Below are 17,991 nucleotides of genomic sequence, written 5' to 3' on the forward strand. Positions count from 1 at the left end.
AACAAGATTGTTTTACATGTCAATCCCAATTCCCTCTCCTTCCCCTCCTCCCCTACCATCCCCCCAACTAAAACCCTACCTGTCACACATGCTTTCTGCTCCCCAGGAAGGGTGAGGCCTTCCATAGGGGGCATCTTCAGAGTCTGTCATACGATTTGGGATAGGGCCTAGGCCTACCCCCGTGTGTCTTGGCTCAGGGAGTATCCCTCTGTGTGGAATGGGCTCCCAAAGTCCACACCTATGCTAGGGATAAGTACTGATCCACTACAGGAGGCCCCATAGATTTCCAAGGTCTCCTTGCTGACACCCATGTTCCTGGGGTCTGGATCAGTCCCTCCTGGTTTCCCGGCTATCAGTCTGGGGACCAAGAGCTCCCTGATGTTCAGGTCAGCTGTTTCTGTGGGTTTCACCAGCCTGGTCTGGACCCCTTTGCTCATCACTCGTCCTTCTCTGAAACTGGATTCCAGTTCAGTGATAAATTGTGGGTGTCTGCTTCTATTTCCACCAGCTGCTGGATGAAGGCTATAGGATGGCATATAAGTCAGTCATCAATCTCATTATCAGGGGAGGGCATTTAAGGTAGCCTCTCCTCTGTTGCTTAGATTCTTAGTTGGTGTCATCTTTATAGATCTCCAGACAGTTCCTTGGTGACTGATTTCTCTTTAAACCTAAAATGTCTCCCTCTATTATGGTAGCTCTTATCTTGTTTTCTTCTATTCCTGCCCCAACTCAACCTTTCTGCTCCCTCATGTCCTCTTAACCCCTCCTCTTCTCCCCTTCTCATTCTCCTACCCCTCTTTCTCCTCATCCCATGCTCCCAGTTTGCTGAGATCTTGTCCCTTTCCCCTTCTCTGGGGGACCATGTATGTCTCTTAGAGTCCTCCTTGTTTCCTAGCTTCTCTGGTGGTGTGGATTGTGGGCTGGTAAAGCTTTGCTCTATGTCAAAGATCCATATATGAGTGAGTACTTACCCTATTTGTCTTTTTTGTGATTGGGTTACCTCACTCAAAATGGTTTCTTCTAGTTCCATCCATTTGCCTGAGAATTTCAAGATTCATTGTCTTTTTCTTCTGAGTAGTACCACTGTGTAGCACATTTTCTCTATCCATTCTTCACTTGGGGGCATCTAGGATGCTTCCAGATTCTGGTTACTACAAATAATGCTGCTATGAACATCGTTGAACAGATGTCCTTGTTGTATGAATGTGCTTTTTTTGGGTATATGCCTAAGAGTGGAATTGCTGGATCTTGTGGTAGACTGATTCCCATTTTCCTGAGGAGTCGCCATACTGATTTCCAAAGTGGCTGTACAAGTTGGCACTCCCACCAGCAGTGGAGGAGTGTTCCCCTTTCTCCACATCCTCTCCAGCATAAACTGTCATTGATGTTTTTTATTTTAGCCATTCTGACAGGAGTAAGATGGTATCTCAGAGTTGTTTTGATTTGCATTTCCCTGATGGCTAAGGATGTTGAACACTTTCTTATGTGTCTTTCAGCCATTTTAGATTTCTCTATTGAGAATTGCCTATTTAGTTCTGTACCCCACTTTTTAATTGGATTGTTTGGTGTTTTGGAGACTAGCTCCTTGAGTTCTTTGTATATTTGGAAATCAGCCCTCTGTCAGATGTGGGGTTGATGAATATCTTTTCCCAGTATGTGGGCTGTCGTTTTGTCTTGCTGACTGTGTCCTTTGCCTTACAGAAGCTTCTCAGTTCCAGGAGGTCCCATTTATCAATTGTTGATCTCAATGTCTGTGCTACTGGTGTAATGTTCGGGAAGCAGTCTCCTGTACCAATTAATTCAATAAGACCCACAAATTCTTAAGGAATAAAGTAAATTCATTTTAGATGAGCTAACAAAAATCATTGTGAAATTGACATAGAGAAATCTTTCAAGTTTTTTATTAAGAATAAACGCAGAGATCATGAGGTAGCAGAAAGTTTGAGTCAGGTGTAGATTAGAAGAAAGAATATGTGATAGCTAGGGTTTTTAGTTGGTAGGGGTGGTAGTGGAGAAAGGGAGGGAGAAGGGAACTGGGTTTGTCATGTAATTCAATATTGTTTGTAATTCAAATAAAAAATATTTTATTAAAAAATGAATAAACGCATCTCTAAAATTTAAATTAATATGGTGTTAGCCCAGACAAGGTTGATGCTGAGGTGGACTGGATGAGGGATGGATAAAGAATAAAGGGACAGTGACTCCTATATGTTGGAAAAGGCATCACTCTGGAGAAGTTTTACTTTATCTATTCTTTATTTTTTTACTTTCAGTAGCTGTTTCAACAAGTCTGCCTACAGAGTCCTTGATAATACAGCCTTGGGCTATACTAAATAAAGGAACAATTATAAGCTCCAGTAAAGGTCTCTCTGACATGCCATGTTCTCGCAGGGCCGCAGGTGGAGAGGGAGATGGGGAAATATCCTGATTACATTTTTCTCATTGCCTCTTTTTTCTTTTTGCCCATTGTGTGCTTCACCATCATCCATCAGAGTTATGTCATCCACGGACTTTCCTTAAAATAGCTGAGAAGTAGCATTGTCGATCACTTACCCCTGTCAGCAAGTCAATTTGGAACTCACTGTCTTCTTCTAGGTCAAAAAGAATTGCTAATATTTTTAGAGGACATGATGGATTGTATTTAGGATCCGAACAAAAGGTGACCAAAATAAAACATAAACATTATTTTTATGTCTGAAGTGGCCAGAAGAAGAATGGGAAAGCCTAGATGACATTTCTCACTCAACCTTATTTGCCATTTACTTTGAAAGAGGGGACAGAGGGCAACGGGGATAAATTCTAAGCCATCATTTAAATCATGCCCATGGGCACTTGTTATTCATATGACATTGCCCCGTGCTACTTGATAAAACTAAAATGCACTTTCTTTCACTGTGTCTGGTTTAAGGTGCTCTGCTTCAATCTCCCCCGGGGATTCCCTACATTTTGGGTCTACATTTTTAAGGAGCATGAAGTTGACAAATATTTTACAAATTTCAGTTTCTAAATCACAGAGAAAAGAAAATTGGTGTTTTGTGGAATCTGTTTCCTCATCCCTCACCTGGCTCCTGAGCTAACTGCATTCACTGGCATCCCAGCTCAGGCTGTAATCAATGTGTGGACTTTAACAAATCACCTCAAATGTACTGAGTTAATTTCTGTGCTTCTGTGTCCACTCTCCTAGAACAGTAGCTTCTAAACCGGTGACCAAGGAGCACCCAAGAGGCCAATAGAATGCTAAGGAACATACCTAAAATTGCCAAGTCTACCTATCACCTAGCTTCCTCACAGAACTCCTGTCTTTGTTGACTTTTTATACCAAAGTTAGCCTAAAAGCCATGGATTGAGAAATCCCGGGTTTTCATGTAAATCAATCTTGTTTCTAATTCAAATTAAAAAAATGATAAAAAAAAAAAAAGAAATCCTGGGTTTAAGAACTTGGGAAACCATTGCTCTAACCCATTTAGACAGGATGTGAATAAAATCATAGAAACAGATCTGAAGGGATTTTAGAGATGGTTGAGGGCATCATCTGATGACATGGATGAGAACGTTGAGGTGGGAAGAAATAAAAAACATGCCTAGAAGCACATGGTGATTTTCATATGGAGATCATTGATTTACATTTCAACATTCCTATTTTTCTATGATGTTGAAGAAAGACTGAAAAAGTGTACCTTTCTACCAGCTCCGTGTTATCAGCTGAGGCAGAATCAGTGCCACTGTCACCTCCATGGGGTTCTAGAGCTACCCTTCCGCATGGTCTCTGCCTCTCCTTGGTATTTTATTGAGTATTAAAACATATTAGTCCCACTAGCCTTTCCTTTATTCATTCATGTATTCATTCCATTAAGGATAATAAGCTAATTCTAGGAGCATTTTTACAACACAAATGCTACGTTAAATCCATCTAATTCCTAAACACTCAAAATCTGGAGGCCAGGAAGCTGGTGAAAGGAATCATGAAGAGGGCTTGTGTTCCAGACCCTCAGTTTCGGAGCACACTGAACTAGGAAGCAGATGGACAAATAGTACAGAGCTTCTAAGCTCAAACTTCTGGGCACGTCCAAAAGGAATTCAGATTACAAAGATCTGATTTCTGCCTACATTTTGCTAGGATAACCTGGACAATTATTATGTTTGATTAAGGTGCACACTGATGTCATTTTTTTTTGCCATAAGTGGCTTATTTCTTCAGACCATATACCATCACTTCTGGATTCTTCTTACTTTCTAGCATAGCATCAAATTACAGAAAAAAAAAGTGACATTGGGGAAATTCTCTGCATCAACTTTGCCTTTCTCATGATGTCTTTACCAGCTCCATACTAATTCCTTGGCTCTTAGGAGATATTTCATGTTTCAAACTACAAATATGTGCTGTTTCTTATGCTCCTACTCCATGACCACCCAGGGGTGATGGATTCAAAGGCATCTAGTTGTTGTGGACCAGGTGAAGGAGCCCTGGATCAGTCAGTTCACAGAGCCCCCTGTGATTCTCCCACTGGGTACTATAGATAGGGCAGTGTCAGTGCCACTGTCACAGGGTTGTACAGGGTACCAATGCTACTGCTCAGAGCTGTCTCTGCCACTCGCTGGACTGCTTATTTCACAGTATTTTCAGGTGCCCTTGCTACAATATGCCATGATTATCTCAATGCAGTGCCACTGACTCTGGCTTCTCTTACTTTCACTGAATATTTTCTTGCATAGATCTCTTGAAGAACATAGTCTAAACCTATACTAGGATGCTGGAAAACTCTAAGGACACTTTTCTCCATCATATGGTATTTTCATCCATCAGTAAAAGTGGTCCTGAGCCTACAGAAGTTTTATTGAAATAGCTGTGAATGAGAAAATTGTTAACAAATAGATGCCATAGATTTCTGTCCCCTCCCTTCTATTTCTCTCCATCTCCCTCTTTTGTGAAGACAGACAAAATATAAGAGGATGGATACTAGAGTAAAGTGGCTAAGGAAAAAACATCTCTGCACAGAGTAGGAAGGCAAGGCAGCATGCTGCTCTCCCAGAGATACATGCATTCTCTTTGCAGAAGAGAGAGGAGCTGGACCAGATCACTAACAAGATGACACAGATGGATTAAGTCTCTTAGAATGCAAGAATGAAGGAGTTCCAGGAATCTGAGGATGCTGAGAATTCAAAAGGAACAGAAGGTGTACATTAAAGTAGGTACAGATGAAGGTTCTCTACTCACACAATGCCCACACAGTCAAAACAACAATACCTAACATTTCAACTCTAACAGATGCAGGCTTGCAGGCTACTTATATATTTCAGTAGTTATGTACTGAACAGCACACTATTGTCACACTATCACTCTCCTCTCCATGGACCAAGACAAGTTCACAAGAACTAGTTCAACAGACAAATCTGAAAGAGTGATCCCAAAGGTATACAGCTCCCACCAGCTACATCAGAAGGATACTTTGCTACAAAGCTGAGCTTTCCCTTACTCTTCTCTGGAGAAGAGTTCTCTCTAGTATTACTGCTAGACCACAATCCTGCTTTAGATTTCCTCTAGAGTGGTCTAGTTTTGCCTACTCTTTGTTCTCTCTTGGAATAAAGTTTATGTTCAACTGGAACCCCCCTTCTTTGGTTTCAATAAGCATCAGGAGGTTCTCATGGGTTAGTAACTCTTACTCATGTTCTGGAATTTTTAGGGTGCCAGAACGAGTTGACACTTTCATTGTTTCCTCATTTTGGCATTCTAGTTTTATAAACCCCCAAATTAATTCATGGCAGTTGTTGATGAATCTGCTTTAAGAGATTACATGCCTCCCAAAGTATCCCAGTTGATTTAAGAGCTGATGTATGTTACACAGCTTTTTTTGTCTAATTTGCTTCCCGGATAAGCATCTGTGTTTGTTTAATAACCACTGGCTGAGTCCCTCTGAGAATGATGAAAACCATGTGGAAAGCCCAAGGGCCACTTGCACATCTCCTGAAGTGACACTGTAGGTGTTATATGGCTCACCAGGTTAGAAGTTTTATCTCATGAAAACTGAGCTCAAGAAATAAGCTTTGCAATTTTCTGGCAGAGTAAATCTAGATTCTCAGTGATATGAAGTTTTTCCCCAAGCTTCTTATAGAGCCTGGAGGTGCCATGTTGATAGTAAGGAAACTGCATTAAACTTATGTTTTCAGTGTTTGTTGCATTCTTACTGTAGATAGTACTACTAGATACAAGGGCCACAGAAGAGGATTCAGTTTGTAATTTCCTCCCAAGTTAAGGACAAGGAAAAATACAGTAGGAAGAGTAAAATGCTAAGGAGATGTGCTCAGGGTACATACCTGGATTCTGATGGATGTACAGTGAAGTTTGATTGAAGAAGGAGAAGTGATTTTTGCAAGACAGGAATGAAGTAAAGATGCTAACCACCCCTTTCAAATCCCTAAGCCCACGCCACAGGGAGATGGTTCCAGCATTGATGTCCTTATATGTGCCTCTGGTACTGGTTTCCCTCTATTTCCCCTTTCAATACCTCCTGCCACGAGTTAGTGTGATGATGTCATATCAGAACATTCAAAACTATAATAGAGATGCTTAAAACTCACAACAGGCTGACTGACATAAGGTCTCCATGGAGGAACCTGAAGGGCAGGGATCCTGGGTATACAGCCAGCCAACCCAACAACCATTCAGTCTGGTTTTGGAAACCACTGTTCCAAATACCCTCAATTAAAATCCCATGCACTCCTTTAGTGGGGTTGGGTGAGTGTTCCCTAAAGTGTGCCACATATTATGTGTTTTAAAATTTTGGCTGTGTGCCCAGTCTGAAAAGGAGATGTCTCAGAAAAGGATAGTGGATGCTAAACTTGGAAGTCCCTCAAATATATTTTGATTCCATCCATTATGTCTAGACTCTCAGTTGCCACCATCTGGGAGAGCTATTTAGAATGCAGTCAATCAGACCACTATGTGGCGCCAGAGTGGTTAGCTTCCAGGTCAGCTCTCATCTCTTTCATAAATTCATGGAAGTACCCACTGTCAGACTGTGTATTCCATTTTTTTTCTGTGATTTTGAACAAATTCCAGGTTCAGCTATTATTTTTCTCAGACCAACTACTGAAAACACTCTAGCTTCTTAACCTCCAGATTCCTAGGGCACCATAGCCATGGCCATATGTAATGGATCGTTTTTATATCAACTTGGCACGGCTAGGGTCATCTGAAAAAGAGGAAACCTCAGTTGAGAAAATGTCTCCATATGATCTTAATTAGTTATTGATGGAGAAGGACCCAGCTTAGTGTGGGTGGTGCCATCCCTGGACTGGTGGTCCTGAGTTCTATAAGACAGAAGGATGAGCAAGCTATTATGATATGAGCAAGCCAGTAAGCAGCACCCCTCCGTGTCCTCTGCATCAGCTCCTGCCTCTAGATTTCAGCCTGCTTCAGTTCCTCTCCTGACTTCCTCCAGTGATGTACTACAATGTGGAAGTGTAAGCCAAGCAAACCCTTTCCTTCCCAAGTTGCATTGGCTATGGGGTTTCATTGCAGCAATAGTAACTGTAACTAAGACACCACATACATCATTGGTACTTTGGCAGGAGAAACAGCATCATATAGAAGGACAGCATATCACTTAAGGCAAGGGTTTCTACTCAATGATGAATCACCCACCGTGCATCTGTGTGACACTGGGTGTCCTACCATTCTTCCCTATGTCAATTTCCTGGTCCACAAAATTAGAGAAAGAAACTAGAATATTCTCAATGTCGGAACCATTTTTATAGATATATTATAAATGATCATGCTTTGGAGATTGTTATGATGTTATTCGAATCCATGTCTCTGCATATGCTATAAATGGCCCTAAATGTGACCCCCCCAAATAGCTTTTAAAGCTTCCTTTACTGAGAATAGTCAAGTATTATTTTCATACCCACTGCATCAGGCTTTGCACTAAGTCATTCTACTTTGGTCAGTCAGTTTAACACTTTTAAAAACCCTAGAGAATTAAAAGACCCTGGGAATTCCTGTTCCGGGTAAGACAATAGGCCTATGAGTGAAGCAATAATCTTTTGGTGGTGCTAGGCCTCAAGGTGCAGTTTTGTGACTGTGAATCCAGACTTCTTGATGCTCAGATTCAGTCTTAAGCCTGAGTGGTGGGGAGGCCTCTCTGAATTACCTGGCTGGTCCACTTCAGTGAGTAACGTGGGTAAGAACACAGAGAACATTGTCAGATGCCGGTCATTGCATGCTTTCCTCCAGGGCCCATATAAGGCTTCACTTAACAACTCAAGCTCTTATTGAGCTACCAAGTAAATGCCCTTATCCTTTCTCACAGCCCACTAACACTGGCTTCTTGAGGAAGAAAAATATCAGTAAAGCACAGCAGTATTAAAGCAAAAACAATGCTTCTTTTAGCCATGCATTTAGCAGCAATAATTTCACATTTAAAATAACAAAGCCAATAAGAAGAACCCATTGTACTGCAATGGAAGGAATCCATGCCCCACAGATTCACGGAAAGTTCTCTAGATTGTATAAAATGTTGGATTGTCATAGAACAAAAAGTCTTAAGTTTACATCTTTTTTCTTTTCTGTGTGACAAAAATGCCAAATTTTGTCATTTTTACATTAAATTGTCTTAAATTTGACATTAATTTTTACATTAGACTACTATTCACTCTCATTTTCTGAGAAATTCTTTGAAAATGAAGTCTCATAATGAAGACTCAATATGTTAAAAAAAGATTCACATAAGGATTTTATTGACCCAATTAACATTCATAAAAGATGAGGAAACAGTTTGCAATGTTTCTGAGGTCACACAGTAGGGACTTCAGCTTGTCAAGCCTCAGCTTACACTTGGCTCATGGCAAATAACACATCTGTGGGCCATTCAGCCATTCTTTTGAGTAATAGAAATGTCTCATCTGGAATCTGCTCTGATGGAAGAGCCAGCCTTAGAGTGCACAGAGGCTAGGACTAGCACAGCATTGTCTTAGGATGTGGAGGAGGCCAGCACATATTCTGGCCTAAAATGTCTCTGTGGCTCATAAAATCTATTCACTTACAGTTCTGCTCATCTTCCACCAGCACCATTGTTCTTTGCATGTCACTGAAATCAGAAAATGGGAATCAACTACTAGAAGCTCCACAGGTCCACCCCAAAAGCTAATGACCTTTGCCTGTGTTTACCTTAGATTAAATGCATGTACACACACACACAGAGAGAGAGAGAGAGAGAGAGGGAGGGAGAGAGAGAGAGAGAGAGAGAGAGAGAGAGAGAGAGAAGGAGACAATAGATAGATGATGGATGGACAGACAGAAGGACTGAGTGACGGATGGATGGATGGATGGATGGACAGATACACAGACAGACAGACAACAAATGATGTTGGTTATAAGAAAGATTCTTCTAATTTGAAGTTTGGAGGTTTGTGAGACTTAGTGTGTATTTTATTTTCTGTTTTCATTCTCTAAATTTCTCTGATTTGGTTTCAATCTAGACTTCATTCTGGTCAATAAACTATGTATCGTATCACAGGCTCCTGAGAGTAATTGTTTTAATGAGGGTCTGACAGACTTCTGTTGGTCCCCAGGAAGCATGGCAGAGGAATTGTGTTTATAATCAACTCTAATCCATTCTAATCTTCCACCTTAACCTCATCAAGAATTAAGGGATTGATTTTTTTGGTCTCCTGAAAGAAAATAAAGACCTCCTGAGATGAAACTTGGAAGCCATCCAAAGATAAAAAGACAACCGAGGGCTGGCACCATTTGGACTTAGATGTGAAACTTGTCTTGGCAATTTCCCTCCTGCCAGCTCTTAGCCCATAATTGAACACTAGCATGATGCCAGGTCATGTTTCACTGAATACCCTAATCACTTCTTCACCTTGGTGACAATCACCTGAAGACACAACACGGAAAAAACAGTACATGGGCCAGATTGTTGTTCTGCATCCTGCCTCCTTAAGGGACAGCCCACACTCTGCAGAGCCCAAGAATGTAGTCAATGGGTCCCAGGTTAGTGTTTCAGGCTATGGCGATGCTTTTTCCTGTTTACTTCACTCAGGACAATGGCGTGTGTGGTACCTTTCCAGCACATGTTGGTGCCAGCCAGGACAGAGGTGCACGATTGGGATAAGAAGCAGCTGAATTTTAATTCAGCTGTCACTCAAACAAGGGCTTATTCGTAAGCTCTCCAAGAAACTGGGGCTGAAATCATGAACTTCGTAGTATGGAGAACAATACAGGAGCATTGAGAGAAAGCTGGTCTTTCATGTTCCCACTTCTTGTCCCTTTTACACCTGCTCTTAGCTCCATATTTTTTGGGGGGGGGCACTGTCTCAGGTTCCAATTTTCTCTTTGTACTTGATAGTCAAATAAGGTGTCCTCCCTCATCTCTTTGTGTCTGATCCTTCACACTCATGGCACTGTCACCTTACCAAGCTGCATTCTTCTGAGCTCTAAACATCAAGTGCAGCTGGTGCCTGCAGAATTCCCAATGCTGTCTTCTCCAGTCTTGATGCTGCTCAGGAATTATATCTAGTTAGCCTTCTTAGCCCCATCCTCTCAGTCACTAGTCACTTCTTCACTTGCCCTTTCTTGCCACTTTTCTCATGCCACACACCAGGGACTCAAATAAATTTTTAGAACTTTGTTAGTGCCCATACTTCGATTTTTGTCACAATCTGTCTCATGGTCCCACTGTTACAGAGGAAGGACTTCTGTTAATAGCCTGGTCCCTCCATCTGGGCACTGGTCCAGCTGCCTCATTGCCCAGATTCTTCCCTGTGTATTTTCTCTTTGCTGCCTGGTAACATGCGGCAGTGCATGCCCGCCTCCCCATCTCCTATCTACTCACACACTCCCGACCTCAAAAATTCAGTTTTAACAACTCTTGAATTGTCTACAGCTTTTGTTCTTCTTAAAGGTGATATATCCTTTTATTTTAAAACAATTTTTCTTGACTTCTGAGATCATGAGTGCAATAGTCATGAAACGTAGCATTTCACAAACAGTATTCTTCTCTATCTTCCAGCTCTTGCATTACTTTTACAAATATATTTGTTTTGGTGCTTTTAATTATATGTAGGCACATATGTCTTATGGGGATATCTGCATGTGAACGTGCAGAGATGCTGACAGAGGCCAGAGATGCTGGATCCTTTGGATCTGGAGTTACAAGTAGTTATCATCTCCCCATCATGGGCTCTGGGAACTAAACTGAAGTCCTCTGCAAATGCAGTACAATCTCTTTCACATGGAGCCATCTCTCCAGCCCCGACCTTTTACACTCTTTATATCTGCTCTTGTCTATGTTCCCTCAGCCTTGGTGGCATAAGTTGGGAATGGAGTGTCCCATTTGTAGCTGAGCTCTCAGACTCTTATTCTCAGCACTTTGTCCAGCTGTGCATTTTTTTCATTGACAGTTGTCCACAAAAAGAAAAGCTTCTCTATCAAAGGCTGAAAGCATAACAGGAGCAGATTCCACTCAAAGGGCTATGACCACCTCAACCATGGGCTTTTGACGATGTTTACAGAATGTAGAGAAAGGAGTACTAGGGGATGTAAAGGCATAAGCAGGAGTGGTGAGGATGTATGGAGGATATCACAGGCCTCAGGGAAGGGATAACCCAAAGGAAGAAGATGTGAAAGCCATATAGACACATACTATCTCACAACCCAATTAAAAATACATTAGAGGGATAGTAGGCTATATGTGATATGAAGGAATTGAGGGCTGGCATACTGCTGCTTCGAGGATTAAGCATGGATAAAGCAAGGGATTAGGGTAGAGGATATGGTAGAGGGTATGTTAACCAAAACTAAGCATGTTAGAAAAAGCTTAAGGAAAGCCACTTGATTAAGGAAGCTAATTTCAAAATATGACTTTTAAAAAGTTTGAGTGAAATTATTCTGCATGGATGAGCAATGTTTCTCCCAGAAAGACATGGCTCATTTAATAAGAATTTCAGCGGAAGGCCTGGGACACCTCCTTAGAATTTAACTTCATGGAGGCTCCAGAGTTCTCCAAAACAACACAGACTCTTCCCATTGCTCTTGATCTATACTTTTCTCATTACTTGTGTAATTTGTTTTCTTTTTTTTTCAACTTTTTTTTTAAATTTGAATTAGAAACAGGATTGTTTTACATGACAATCCCAGTTCCCTTCTCCCTCCAGTCCTCCCCTACCACCACCACCCCAACTAAAACCCTACCTATCACATATCCTTTCTGCTCCCCCTGGATGGTGAGGCCTTCCATAGGGTGTCATCAGAGTCTATTGTATCCTTTGGGATAGGGTCTAGACCCACCCCTGTGTGTCTTGGCTCAGGGACTATTCCTCTATATGGAATGGGCTCCCAAAGTTCACACCTATGCTAGGGATAAGCACTGAACTTCTATAGGAGGTCCCGTAGATTTCCAAGGTTTCCGCACAGAAACCCATGTTCCCGGGAGCTGGATCAGTCCCATGCTAGTAGTCCAGCTATCAGTCTGCAGACCAAGACCTCCCCGATGTTCAGGTTAGCTGTTTCTGTGGGTTTCACCAGCCTGGTCTGGACCCCTTTGCTCTTCACTCTTCCTTCTCTACATCTTGGTTCCAGTTCAGTTCAGTGATTAGTGGTGGGTGTCTGCTTCTATTTCCACCAGCTGCTGGATGAAGGCTATAGGATGGCATATAAGTCAGTCATCAATCTCATTATCAGGAGAGTGTATTTAAGGTAGCCTATCCTCTGTTGCTTAGATTGTTAGCTGGTGTCATCTTTGTAGATCTCCAGACATTTCCAGACATTGCCTGATTTTTCTGTAAACCAAAAATGTCTTCCTCTATTATGGTATCTCCATTCTTGTTATCATCTATTCTACCCCTGATTCAACCTTTCTGCTCCCTCATGTCCTCTGCATCCCTCCTCTTCTCCCCTTCTCATTGTTTTCTTTTTGAAATTGGATCTCATGTAGCCTAGGCTGGCCTAGAATCCAATACATGAGACAACCTTGAACTTCTGATTCCCGCCTGTGTCTCTATCTCCTAACTTCTAAAGGATTACAGGCACACAATACCACAACTACTTTTATTCCATTCTGGGTATCAAACTTAAAAGACTTTGTGGATGCTAGACAAGCACTCTACCAACTGAGTTACACCCCAGCCCTTCTGTCTACCAGCAAACTTTCAGACGTGTCATCAAACTTACAAGTATTAGAAGAAATGCCAGACTCTGTCCCAAGAAAGATTCAAATTAAAGAGAACATTTTATTGCTTTTATCACATTGAAGCCTTGAGCCAGAGAGAGTTTATGTCAGGAGATATCAAAAGGCCAACTTGACAACATGTGGACAGTGGCCATATATCAAATATGATGTGGGAAAGAGAAATATCTCACAACTGGGTCAAAAGGGAATGTAAGTGATAAGTAGACAGAGTAGCTATGTAAAAAGAGATGAGTGAGGTAACATGTACAGAAGAACCCTTGAGTCTTTCTCAGGCAGCAGAACAAAGGCCTCACTCCGGCACACAGCAGTAAATAACATGTTAGAGCATTCATCATTGCAGACATGTTTTTGTTTCTGCACTCATTTCTCGAGGCATTCCTGTCTTGTCTTCATGAAGCCCCAACATTGCTATCACATAAACACTAAATTGCTTAGGGTGTTCCAATGGCAGAATAGGCCAACTAATTATGTCATCTATTCAAGAGGTTTTATGTCACGAACACTGTTACCCGAGGCCACTACTGCCTCCCATCAGGGCAATAAGTGAAAATATGTGAAGTTGGAGGGAAATCCAATAAACAAGCCCAATATGAGACTTTGAGGCCAGTCTAATAGGAATAGATTCACTTGGCTTTATTCCTGTTTGGTCACCTGCTTTGTGAGGAAAGTTATGGCAACCTATGAGCATTGATTGAATCATCACCCCCTGGACCCTAATGCCAAATATTTTAAATCAGAAAGATTTGGAGTCTGAGTTGCTTTGCTATGCCCTCCTCTCTGTCACAGTGGAAACTTTTAACAGCTCCTCCAGATTAGCTGAAAGACTCAGTTGTTGAATGACCTGAGGCCAACTAAAATTCAGAATGGAGGCAGAGGAGAGAATTCAGTTGGCAAATGCCTGCCACATGAGCTTGAGAACCTGAGTTTGATGCCTCAGATCTCCTGAAAAAAAAAAAAAACTGGACACAGCAGTAGGTGTTTCTAATCCCAGGACTAGGGAGGTGGAGACAAGAGAATCCCTGGGGCTCAATAGCCAGTCTAGCTAAACTAGTGAGCTTTGGGTACAGTCAGAGAGCCTGTCTAAAAAAGAGCTATTAAAAATGGTACCTGACACAGGTGTCTGTCCTACACATGCACTCACCCACACATGCACATACACAAACACACACACACACACACACACACACACACACACACACAAAAAAAAAAAAAAATACATCTCCAAGAGTGCATTTGATGGAAATATGCACATTAGTCTAGTCTACAGAATTTCAGAAAGCAATTGGGGCTGATAGCTGCTGACTTTCCAGCAACTTTTTAGTCTTAGTGGTTTTTTTTTTTTATTTCTTTTGGTTAAACTTCTATGGAGGCAAATAATAGAGAATTTAAACTCTCAATTTATTTTCAGAGGCATGTTTTTAAATCAATGGATTTATTAATTCAATCTTAAATTTCTTTTATGGCATCCCTGTGTCTAACCCAGTAGTTCTGTGTATAGGGTAGCAATTTCCTTTAGGCTTTTATGTAAGTCCTAGCAAGATCTTCCCATTAATCCAATCACTACAGAAGGCTATGATTAATTCACTCTGGCATTGATTTCTAAGGTCAAAGAAAAAGCCTCCATCCAGGAAGAAAAATGCATTAAGGGATGATAGGCTACAACTGCCAGGACAAAGATATTTACCCGTATAATTTATTGTAATTTTCTGTTTTACATGGACTATCATCTTCTCTATATTTCATGGAAATCTCATATTTTATAACCTAATGGCAGACCAAATCGTTTAGTGATGACCATTAAGCCTGTCTTGAGTCAGTGAACTAGAAAGCTATTTTCATTTGTGTAATCTTTAGCCATTTACTACTTTACTAATGAGGAAATGCAAGCCTAGAAAAATCAGATGGCCTAGCTGTCCAACATCATTGATCTGAAAAGAGGGTTATCTAGAAATAATCTTTACCCTTTTACTCCTGTCCTTTGTTCCATGCTTATAGGCCTTGCTGTGATGGTGTTAGCTGAGATGTGGATCAGACACTGGACTTTCACATATGTTACTCCTTAAAATCTTCACAGAAATCTCAGGAGACAAGTATCTTTGTTATCCTAATTTTATATTCGAGTAAGTGAAATTGTGACGTGTTACTTAGCCAAGGTCATTCACTTAACAGCTGATCTGGGTTATAATTCCCAATGAAAATCAAAATTTTGCTTTGCTCCAAACCATATTCTATGTCTACAAATGTTGTTTAAGATTATATTGAAATGTCCTTTCTCACTGTCCATTCGCCACTGTCTTTCTGAGAACAAATGGTACTTTGTCTCATTGTAGAATTGCTGCATCATATGATAGTTTTAGTTTCTTATTTTTGAGGAGTCCTCATAGCTATGCACATTTAAATTTTCAGCAATAACATATGAGCCCTTTTCTCAGCATCCTCACTAGCATTGTTGAGAATATATTTCTAAACAGGAAGTGAAAAACAAAGGCCTGGGATGTTAAAAAGAACGAATGGGATGGGGTGGGGGTTAAGCTCAGATCAAAACAAAGGATAGTGGGTTAAAAGTGAGGAAATAACAGGTCTAGAAGAACTGGAAAAGGGACATACTATCAACAGTCATCTGCAACAATGGTAAACACATGCAGTATGGAATTTTTCCTCCATGATGTCTTGAGCCAACAGCCAGCCTTTCTAATAGTTTGGTTTTCAAGTACTTACCATGGGGAGGGGCCAGGAAATATATATCCTGGCTACCAGACACCTCTTGTCCATGTTCCCAAGTTTGTAAAATAAATAAATAAATAAATAAAACACTACTACAGGAGTGTTTCACATATTGACCGTCACACACTGATAGTGGGAGACTTCAGTACCCACTCACCAATGAACAGGTCATCTAGACAAAGACTAAACAGAGAAATGATGGAGCTAAAAGACATGATAAAGCAAATAGACCTAAAGATATTTACAGAACAATCCACCCAAACACAGAAGCATGTGTCTTCTTCTCTGCACCTCATGGAGCTTTTGCCAAATGGGACCACATATGTGGACACAGAGCAAGTCTCACCAGACCCAGGAAATTGAAATAACTCCCAGAATCCTATCAGAACACCACAAATTAAAGCTAGGTAACAATAACAGAAAGGTTACAAACTCACATAAGCTGAACTTCTCTCTACTGACTGAAAAATTGGTCAAGACAGAAATAAAGAAAGTAATTAAAGACTTTATAGAATTCAGTGAAAATGAACACACAGCCAGCCTTTCAAACATACAGAACACAATGTAAGCAGTGCTAAGAGGAAAGTGCATAGCACTAAGTGCCTACATTAAAAAAACAATGGAGAGATCTCATACTAGCAACGTAATAGCACACCTGAAAGCTCTAGAATAGAAACAAGTAGTCACACCCAAAAAAGAGTAGATTGCAAGAAATAACCAAACTGAGGTCTGAAATCAATAAGATAGAAACAAAGAGAACAATACAAAGAACCAATGAAACAAAGAGTTGGTTCTTTGAGAAAACCAACAAGATAGACAAACATTTATCCAAACTAACTCAAAGGTAGGGAGATAATATCCAAATTGACAAAATCAGAAAAGAAAAGGGAGACATAGCAACAGACACTGAGAAAATTCAGAGAATTTCAAGGACATATTTTAAAAATCTGTACTCCATCCAATTGGAAAATATAAAAGAAATGGATGATTTTCTCTATAGGTACCACTTACCAAAGTTAAAGCAAGAGCAAATAAACAATGAAAATATACATTTACTCCCTCTTGAAATAGAGGCAGACATTTAAAATATTGTAATGAAATTAAGCCCAGGGCCAAATGGTTTAGCTCAGAATTCTACCAGACCTTCAAAGAAGAGTTAAAGCCAATACTTCTCAAATTTTTCCATAAAACAGACACAGAAGAAACATTCTTCTTATGGAGCCACAATTACACAGATAGCCAAACCACATGAAGACTCAATGAAGAAAAAGGATTACAGACCAATTTCCCCTATGAACATAGATGCAAAAATATTAATAAAATATGTAGTTGGAAGGTTGCTTTTTTTTCTGTCTCACCCAGTCCACCTGTACCATTTTCTCTCTCACCTGCCAGTCCCTGCAGCCGCTTATGAAATAATCACTCTGAAGCTAATATTAAATATAATTTCTTGGCTGATAGCTTAGGCTTATTACTAGCTAGCTCTCTCTCATAATCTGTGTATCATCACATGGCTGTGTTCTGGCATCTTTCTCCTTTGGCTGCTACTCGCATCTTTCTTGGGTGGCTGTCTCGAATTCCTCTCAACCCTGACCTTCTATTCCTGTATATCCGTTTGGATTTCCCACCTAGCTATATTTTATCTTGTCATTGGCCAAAGCAGCTTTAATTATCAACCAATGGGGACAACATATATTCACAGTGTACAGAAGGACATCCCACCTCAAAAATACTTACAAACCAAATCCATGAACACATTGGAAAGATCATCCGTCATGACCAAGTAGGCTTCATCCTAGAAATTCAGAAATGATTCAATATATGAAAATCAGTAAATGTAATCTACAATATAAACAAACTGGAAAAAACAAAACAACAACAAAATGAACACATAGTCATCTCATTAGATAGATACAATACAAGTCTTTGACAAAAATCCAATATTCCTTCATAATAAAAGTCCCAGAGAGATTAGGGATAGAAGGGATATACCTAACCATAAAAAAATTACAGCAAGCCTTTAGCCAATATAAAATTAAATGGAGAGAAATTCTACTAAAATCAGGAACAAGAC

Source organism: Cricetulus griseus, chromosome 4, assembly GCF_003668045.3.
Source record: "Cricetulus griseus strain 17A/GY chromosome 4, alternate assembly CriGri-PICRH-1.0, whole genome shotgun sequence".
Classification (NCBI taxonomy): Eukaryota; Metazoa; Chordata; class Mammalia; order Rodentia; family Cricetidae; genus Cricetulus; species Cricetulus griseus.